This window comes from Ovis aries, chromosome 7 (assembly GCF_016772045.2).
Source record: "Ovis aries strain OAR_USU_Benz2616 breed Rambouillet chromosome 7, ARS-UI_Ramb_v3.0, whole genome shotgun sequence".
NCBI lineage: Eukaryota > Metazoa > Chordata > Mammalia > Artiodactyla > Bovidae > Ovis > Ovis aries.
Window position 1 is genome coordinate 39193425 of NC_056060.1, and position 8296 is coordinate 39201720.

The following is an 8296-nucleotide window of genomic DNA, read 5'->3' on the forward strand; positions in this document are numbered from 1 at the left end:
GAAACAGTGACATGGTTCTGTAAATGACACAAATTACAAGGCTCTCAAATACTTCTTCCATAATCTTTTATGTATAAGAAACCCTTTCCAAATCTTGTCACTCTGTCCTTAGCTCAGCAGCCCACAACAAAGAAATATCCAATCTAAAGTCTATAGTGTCAGTGTTGGAAAACCCTGGTTTAAAGTGATATTTAGAAGTAGTAATGACTCTACTTAAAGTTAAGAGTGTAATATAAAGTATAAACCATTACTGAATGACCCTTTAATATGCATATGAGAGTTTAATAACTGAAGTAATATATTCTAACACAAGAAATTTAGAATCTTGAAAATAATAATTTGAAACAAAGAATCTATCAATGATCCATATAGATGGGGACAAATAATGGTGGAAATATGTTATGACATGTTTAAGCTCAGAAATAGAAAATGTAGACTATGTAATGGAATAAAATATTGCCAAATATTACCAAATAAAATTTTAGGGCAAAATAACATGTAACTTGTTACTAATTGTCTTAAACACTGACTAATGTTTTTCTAACAAATAAAATAGAGCCAGTGAACTTTGAATCCAAGAGATGATTCAAATTCTTTCTTTATATGATTAGACATTTTTTAAAAAGAAACAAAGCAAATGTGTCTTACCTTCCTCACCCTTTATTATGTTATACAAACAAAATTTGTTGAAAGCATAATTTGGAAAATACCAAAAATTTGAAGAAGACTGCCACCAATCATATCTGATGACCATTAATATTTTGGTGTGTATCTTTGTTGTTTTATTTGTTATGAAATATATAATATCTCTATCTCTCTATATTGAACAATTTATAATCTGTCTCTATATTGAGCTACCTTTGGTTTCCCTGGTGGCTCAGTCGTAAAGAATCTGCCTGCTAATGCAGGAGATTAAAAACTTCCCTGGTGGCTCAGATGGTAAAGCGTCTGCCTACAATGCAGGAGACCCGGGTTCAATCCCTGGCTTGGGAAGATCTCATGGAGAAGGAAATGGCAACCCACTCCAGTACTCTTGCCTGGAAAATCCCATGGACAGAGGAGCCTAGTAGGCTACAGTCCATGGAATCGCAAAGAATCGGACACTACTGAGCAGGAGATTAATGCAGGTTAGATCCCTAGGTCAGGAAGATCCCCTGGAGAAGGAAATGGCAACACACTCCAGTATTCTTGCCTGGGAAATCCCATCAACAGAGGAGCCTGCAGGCTATAGTCCATGGGGTAACAAAGAGTCAGACAGGACTTAGTGATTAAACAACAGCAACAACAAATAATATCTAGACATATTTATATTATATTTAGACTATCCACATAATATTAGACTATTTTTTATTCATTACATTTTTGGCATTTTCCTATAGCCTTGTATTTTCTTCAAGGACATTATTTTAATGAGTATATCTTATGGAGGTATAACGAATTCAACTGATCCCACTTTATTAGATACTTAACTTCCTTTTCTTTCATAGTGATATGATCCTATACTGTTTAGATCTGCCTCTTATATAATGTGTATAACTTTAGTATTTAGATCAATATGAGAACTTTTTAAGCAAAGGATTCTTACATATTTACATGTACTGCTATAACTGATGTTGGCCTGTCATTTTATGTATTTGAGTTTTTAATTTTCTTGCATTTCCTCTCTTTCACTATAAGTATTAATTTTATTTTCCATTTTACCCTCAAGTGATTTGTTGAGATATTCCATTAGTGGCTACATTATGCTATTTTTAAATATCATTATTTAAACTATTTTCCTGAAACTTTTTCTCTATAAAATTAAAACCATATATTACTTTCTTCTTCCTAGCTTATTTATAGTGAGTGAAATTATATAAATCTCATATAGTAGACAAACTCATACAAAGGGCATTTGGGAAAAACAGAATTAATAGATGGATTTCCTCAGTCTATTTACATTAGAAAGTGAGAAATAAATGAAGCTTTTCACACTAAAAATCTATCCCTTATTTAATAATGTAAGCCCTTTTAATTTTTGAAGAGTTTTCGTAAAACTTTTTTATATTCATAAATTTTTGTATAGAGTCCAATGTCATAAAATATGTCACTAGAAAATTAGAAATACAAAATACGAAGTGTTTTGTTTTTGTATACAAGTCTTAAAGAATCACTTGATGTTTGGTTCTGCTGTAACTATTGATGAGTGTACTATGTGTGTAAGATTCTGAGGAAGATGGTAGCAAGTTCTACTCTAATGTATGTTGATATCTTTTAAGAAACATATCTATACTGTTTATGTACAACTTTTATGTTCCATTTTCTACCCTCATATTTCTGTAAATTTGAGAATGAGGAATAAAAATTGATATAAAATTATTGTTCTGTCATTTTATTAATTTAGCAAATACATCCCTTTTGGTAGGTAGGGATGCTTTGATCTTTCATCTCAAATGGTGTCTACTCTTTGCCTCAAAATGAATTATCTTTTGGGACAAATTATTTTCATCTATCCTAATATGTGCAATTAAATCTTGACAATAGTGGTAATAATAAACTATTCTTACAAGTTTTTTTTTTTTTTTTAAGGAATAAGATCATCTTTAGAGTGCTGTTTGAATTTTAAACTGTACTAAACCAATAACTCAATTGGAGATTTTGATACTTTTACTTAAGGATAAGAAGTTATTTACAAAATTATGGAAAATATTCTGATTGAATATTTCCAGAATAAAGGAAAGTTAAATGTTCTTACATTATGAGTGACTAATTAAACTAGTTAAGAAAAAAATACATTTATCAGAAATTTAGTTTATGTGTTATATTCTCTTTTTGTTATTGCTGTTAACCAGCTCCTTGATTTTTCACAATTATTTTCAAACTGATCATGAACCAACTGTCTCTAATGAATAAACAGCTGATATTTCTTATTAGTATGAATATAAAGAAGTGAGAACAAATTTTCCATAAACATGAAACTTCTGGGCAATTAAAAAAATTTGCATAGGAAGATAATAGCACTGCAGCTTGGTGGTTTTTTTTTTTTAATAGTAGATTTTAAACTCCCACAGTCTACTGCCCTCCTAAGAAATACAAACTTGTTTGGATGCCAAGAATGCTCTTGCTCATTAACCACATTAACTACGATTTTTATTTGCCCTCTGTGTTTTTAAGGGCTCTCGGGTTGCTATGCTCCAAGTATCTTAAGCCTTGTCTAGAGCAAGCCATTCACATCCAAAACAATTTACTGGTATATAAAGAACCTCAACTCCTTAAATGCTGGAAGATGTTGTAGTCTGGGAAAATCACTTTGGATGCCTATTGAAAGCAGGCATACAATGTAGCAGTCAGTGGTGAGGCTCCTGCAGAACATGTGGGTCAGAGTCACTATGGCTGTCAACAGGTGAAAGGTCAGTCCTACAGAAGTATAGGGAGCCTCAGGGGCAACTTTCCAGAGGCTGTGCTCTCAAGGCCTAAGGGCTAGTCAGTGTCTGTAAACACAAAGGCAGCCTTGCCTACAAGAGAGTCTTCCTTTCTTTGTAGGGAGCTCTTCACTTGTCAGGTAAATTCCATCACAATTCTTTGTAATAACTGCCCCTTTACTTAAACCTGTTCTTTGTTCCTAAAACTCTTGCTCTCTTTTTCTTATCCAGATTCTGTTTTCTCGTGCCTTAGTAAATACAAACTATTTACTCATCAGTTCAGTTCAGTTGCTCAGTCGTGTCTGACTCTTTGTGACCCCATGAATCGCAGCACGCCAGGCCTCCCTGTCCATCACCAACTCCCGGAGTTCACTCAGACTCACGTCCATTGAGTCAGTGATGCCATCCAGCCATCTCATCCTCTGTCATCCCCTTTTCCTCCTGCCCCCAATACCTCCCAGCATCAAAGTTTTTTCCAATGAGTCAACTCTTCTCATGAGGTGGCCAAAGTACTGGAGTTTCAGCTTTAGCATCATTCCTTCCAAAGAAATCCCAGGGCTGATCTCCTTCAGAATGGACTGGTTGCATCTCCTTGCAGTCCAAGGGACTCTCAAGAGTCTTCTCCAACACCACAGTTCAAAAGCATCAATTCTTCGGCACTCAGCCTTCTTCACAGTCTCCAACTCTCACATCCATACATGACCACAGGAAAAATCATAGCCTTGACTAGACGGACCTTAGTCGGCAAAGTATGTCTCTGCTTTTGAATATGCTGTCTAGGTTGGTCATAACTTTTCTTCTGAGGAGTAAGCGTCTTTTAATTTCATGGCTGCAATCACCATCTGCAGTGATTCTGGAGCCCCCAAAAATAAAGTCTGACACTGTTTCCACTGTTTCCCCATCTATTTGCCATGAAGTGATGGGACCAGACGCCATGATCTTCGTTTTCTGAATGTTGAGCTTTAAGCCGACTTTTTCACTCTCCACTTTCACTTTCATCAAGAGGCTTTTTAGTTCCTCTTCACTTTCTGTCATAAGGGTGGTGTCATGTGCATAGCTGAGGTTTTCAAATGAAAAGTGGAAAGTTACCTCGTTAAACTCTTTATTGAGAAGGAATATTGCTAGTCTATTCTATATAGTCTCTATGGATTTTGAACTGGACATACCAAATGTTTCTTACATATTTCTCCAACTTTACATTCACAAAGACATTATAAGAATTCAAGTGCTTACTGCTCCCTACATTGACGATTGGAATTTTTTTACTTTACAATATTGCATTGGTTTTGCCATACATCAACATGAATCTGCCACGGGTGTTTTAAACTGGTCTCTCTGCCATTATTCTCCTCTACCCTCAATTTATTCCACACACTAATGACATTAAAAATTTTCTAAAGCAGAAACACTTGGCTTTTCAACAAAGAAATCTAAACTCCTTGGCTAGCATTCAAGACCCGACACAGTTTGTCGCCAGCTTTGCTGGTCATGGATTGCCCTCCCCTGTCTCACTTGGTATGCATCATGCCCTAGAGGACGTGAGCTAGGTGAGGCTGCACATGCCTTTCATTTCTTTGTCACTGTCCTGAGGTTAAGCAGTTCTTTACACTAGAAATGCTTCTGTCTTCACTCTCATGCTCTCCCATTCTTGAAATCTTTTAAAAACACAGCTCAAATGATTAATTCTTCTTTTAACTTTCTAGGATAATTTCTAACCACTATTCATGTCTCTGTTTGGTGGGGGTCCCTCAGGATGTCTCATTCTTCCTTTACTGAAATGTTTTATTCTTATATCGAATTTTTCCTACTGGGTGTTAAGCTTTGGGAAGCAGATTCTAAATCTCATTTTTTCTAATCACAGTAACCAGCAAAATATCTGGCTCATAGAAGGTCTTTAATATACATTAATTTTCATGAAAGATTATAATGTTATATTTTATATGCATTGAATATTAAAGTAAGATAAATAAAATTAATTATATTTTAGAGAAGTATTATTTCATTAGAGCAAGTATTTCCTAATATCCAAAATGTCAAGTTCTTTCCTCATGAGAAAAACAAATAGTACCATTGTTAGGAGACATGAATATAGTACAAATAAACATAGGAAATAAAACAAATATATTTTAAAGTTAATAATGTGCTGAATATGTACAATATATTGTTACTTCTTAATTATATCTCATTTAAACTAAACCCAATAAAAATTAAAAGATATCCTTATATCAAAACAGTAAGATATTGCATAGAATTGAGATTTAAGATTATGTCTCTAATTATGTTATTGTGTTTAATAGTTTGAAATGACAAGATATGCATAATATTTGGAGATCTTTTTTCCTAATACTTTTTTTCTCAGATGCTTGATTTAACTCAGTAACTATCACTTTTTCTCTGTACTAACATCATTTAAGAATATATGATTTTTTGTTATATCAAATTGTACTACTAAAACATGAACATTTAAGTTCTTAATCTTGCATTCATTCTTGGTGCATTGTGCATACCTGTGAACTTTCATGTGAACTGATGTTTTAGGAGGCAAGATAGTCTACCATTTGGTCAAGAAATTTTATATCAGCACAAAAATCAACTACGAGGGTGAATGGAAACAAGATAGATTTGTATACGTATGTGTGTGTAGATAAGTGAAGAGAGGAACAGAGTTATATTGAACTAACGACATATCAGAATGAAAATAGACTTCAAAATGACAGTCTCAGAGGAGAGTAATATTGTTAACAAACTAGGCTCATTTTGCCCAGGGCACAGCAAGCCAAATGCTGGGACACTGAGGTTTACAGCAAAGACTGGGTTGACTCCAAAACCAGTTCAGCAAGAACACTGGAGAATAACCATCAAATCCACCTCCCTGAAGGCAACGGGCTCAAGGGTATTTTGGGGATAAAGAATAAAGAATCAGGGTGGTTTGAGGTGGGGGAAACGTGTGTAAACGTGTTGGAAAAGGGAGCAATGATTGTGTAACTGTTATAGTCAGCTCTGTCTAGTTTCTGGGGCTCAAACTAGACACAGCTGACTCCAAGTTACTGGAAAACAACTCACAAATATTATTTAGGTTATGTGCTGCTTGGAGGACAGGCAAGTCTTTTGTAGCTACGATTAAAATGACCTTGATTAGTGACAACAGGTTACAGGTGAAATGTGTTTCACTAATGATTACAGTTTCAGCCTCACTAAAATGCGGCTGTGAGTCATTTCTGAATTTGCTCTCCTTACAAGAAGAACAGCCAACAACTACTGTTCATGGACAGAACAGCATTGAAAGAACCCTAGAAAACAGGGTGATTCTGAAGCACCCTTTGAACTACAGACACCAAGGTGGATGCCTGATAAGGGTGAGAGGAGCAGCTACACCCCGACAGCGCGGGCATAACACAGGGACAAGAGGTCTCCCTCGAGCTTGCAGTTTCTCCAGTGGGAAAAGAGAGCCCAGGGTGGTCTTCTTCAGTGTTGTGGGTCACTTTTTGGGAGTCCCCGCTAAATCTCACTCCAGGGGGATCACTGGGGAGTCGGCTGGGCTTGACCCCTGGGAAAGTGATGGCAAAAGATGGGGGGGGGGGCTTGCAGTAACCAGCATGGGATCTCGGTAAAATGTCTGTCTCAGCTGAGGGCTTATGTGAGACAAGATAGGCAGTGTTAGGAGCAAATACTTCGGAGCCTGATGGGCAGGTTAAATTCTGGTTTTGCCGCTTACTAGAGGTACATTCTTTGGCAAATGACTTAGTCTCTATTACTCAGTTTCCTTTTTACTAAAGAATAATAAAATAAGCTACCTCATATAGTTATGGTATTAAATTAGTCATTTTATATTAATCATTTAGAACTTATTTCTTATCAGCTGTAATTATTTTGTAGAAGTACTTCAAATATCTAGGCATATTAATGATAGCTAACTCTTTCGGTAGAACTTAATTTGTGCCAGGCACTTGACACTCGTAACTTCATTTAATCCATTCAGTTACTCTCTGCGTGCCAACAGGAAAGTAATGGCATATTCAAAACAAATAATGTAAGGAGAGGTGAACCTACTTAAAGAAGGGGTATTGATAGCATAGGACTATCACAGCAGGGGGCCTTTACCAACACTAGACTTGAAGAGGCAAATGGAGTTACTGGGACATAGTGCATGTAACTATATGAAAGCTGCCAGACAGAAGTGTAGTCTTTCACAGTTGGATGTAGCTAATCTACAGTAATTTGGCAAGAAGAATAAATACTGTATAGTATCACTTATGCGTGGATTCTCAAAAACAAACAAAAAAGTCAAACTTAGAGAATGAAGAAGTAATTGCCAGGGCCTAGGGAGTGAAGGCGGAGAAGGCAATGGCACCCCACCCCAGTAATCTTGCCTGGAAAATCCCATGGGCAGAGGAGCCTGGTAGGCTGCTGTCTATGGGGTCGCTAAGAGTCGGACACGACTGAGTGACTGCACTTTCACTTTTCACTTTCATGCATTGGAAAAGGAAATGGCAACCCACTCCAGTCTTCTTGCCTGGAGAATCCCAGGGATGGGGGAGCCTGGTGGGCTGCTGTCTGGGGTTGCACAGAGTCGGACACGACTGAAGCGACTTAGCAGCAGCAGCAGCAGCAGGGAATGAGGGAAATAGAGGTTGGTAAAAGTATATACATTTTTAGCTATAAGATGAATAAGGTTTGAGGAACTAATGTAAAATATGGTGACTGTAATTGGTAACACTGTATTGTATAATATAATTGAAATATGCTAAGAGAATAGAACTGAATGTTCTCATCAACAGTAACTAAGACGAGTATAGAGGTGATGTGTACATTAATTAACTACATGGTAGGAATCCTTTCACAATATATAACAAATCACCATAATAGACACTTCAAATATCTTGTTGTTGTTGTTC

At 36.2% G+C, this 8296-nt stretch overlaps 1 non-coding gene across 1 annotated transcript; it reads left to right on the plus strand.

The window, feature by feature from the left end:
• The first annotated feature begins 921 nt into the window (after positions 1-921).
• On the plus strand, positions 922-993 carry TRNAC-ACA (transfer RNA cysteine (anticodon ACA)). The gene has a single exon. It is a non-coding gene; the product is annotated as a tRNA-Cys (tRNA).
• Positions 994-8296: the final 7303 nt, after the last annotated feature.